Raw genomic sequence first — 1,739 nt, 5'->3', positions numbered from 1 at the left:
GAGCCGTGCCCGGTGCCAGCCTGAACCCAGAGCCGTGCCCGAACCCCAGAGCCGTGCTCAGTCCCAGCCTTCACCCCGCTGGTGCATTATTTGCTGTGTTATTAATCAGACGCTACCGAGGGGATGTGTTAAATTAACGTACACAAGATTCAGATGAGCTGAGCCGCTGTGGCATGGCAAAGAGGAATTCCTGTGCCCTTTCCATGTCTCCTCCCGGCTGTCCTGCAGGAAGGCTCGCTCAGGAGCAAACTGCACTGCTCCGTCCCTGTGCTGTGCTTCCCACCGCGGGAATGTCCCAGCACGCTGCACATGTGGGAATTCTCAGCCTCTTTTCCTTCAGGGAGAACATGAGGTGGGGCCGAGTTGAGCATAATGCTTTTCATAGGGATACCTGAATTTGGTAATGGCTGTGCTGGGAAAGGTTTTTCAGGTCGTGGCAGCTCCACGTGGTTAAAAGCAGAAAGGAAAAGGCACTGTCAGCAGAAGCAGCAGTGGCTGGGCAGGCGCCTGAGGGCCAAGGCCTTTGGTGCCCCAAGGGAATTGTGACTGTCAGATCCCTCTCTCTGAGCTCTGTTCTACAGGGATGGTCAGAAGAAGAAAAACTGGTCACTGGCACCGACTTTTAACACAACTCAGAGTTTGAAATTGCTGCAGAGAACAGCAGCTTTCAGACCCACAGCTGCCCGCAGGAGGTCCTGACATATGGTCCTGCAAAATAGAATTATGGAAGGACCGGGATAAAAAGTTGTGCCGGGGAGGCTGAGGGTGGACATCAGGAGGAATTTGTTGCTGGAAAGGGTGGTCAGGAAGGGGCTGCCCAGGGAGGTTTGGAGTGCTCAGCCCTGGAGGAGGCACTCAGCGCTCTGGGCTGGGGACAAGGTGGGGATGGGGCATGGCTTGGAGGTCTTTTCCAACCTCAGTGATGATGGGGTTCTGGCTTTGGCACAAACATTGCAAACACCATTATTAAACACCATTATTATCTAATGAATAACTAATAACTCTCCCAGCCCAGGACTTTCTGGATGCTCTGCAGGAGCTCTCCCTTGCCTGGCTGAGGATTGATGTCTGAGAGTGTAACACTGCACTGAGGGCTTGAGTCATGGAGCTGAGCTGTGCTGAGATCACACTTGACACGATTTGCAGCCTCTGAGGCATAAATCAGTGTGCATGTGTAATGTTCCTCACCCTTAACCCCGCTGACATGAAAATACTGCACTGCTCCGGGCTCCCCACAAGTGCAGTGCGAGCAAACAAGGCCCAGAAACGACAAATGTCAATCATGAGGGACAAGGGAGAAGGAAATCAGAGGCATAAAAAAGTCAGAGCTCGTCAGAGCCTCGGAGACAGGCCTTCCCTCGCAGTTTGGACAGCTGTGGCCTCAGTGCTCTCCTGGAGACAGGACAAGAAGAAATGGGTGGGTTTTGCCTTCATGCAGAGCTTCCATCCATCTCCTGTCACCCCAGACCACACAGGAGCAGCAGATCCCACCCTGAGCTCAGAGAAAGCGCAGCCCAGACCTGTGCAGGTGCTGGGAAGAGAGCTACCTGCTCAGCCAGCCAGGAGAACAAACCCTGATCCTTGAAATACGACGCCATTCATTGCTCCCTTTGCCTTCCACATGGAGGGGGGTGTTTGAAAGAGAAAAATGCATTAACCAGCAGTATAAATGAATACATGATCAGGATATACCAATAAGATGCAAAAAACCCTCAAAACCCATCCCTATCCTAGGGAAA

This window comes from Geospiza fortis, unplaced genomic scaffold (assembly GCF_000277835.1).
Source record: "Geospiza fortis unplaced genomic scaffold, GeoFor_1.0 scaffold361, whole genome shotgun sequence".
Taxonomy (NCBI): domain Eukaryota; kingdom Metazoa; phylum Chordata; class Aves; order Passeriformes; family Thraupidae; genus Geospiza; species Geospiza fortis.
This window is presented reverse-complemented; position numbering follows the sequence as displayed.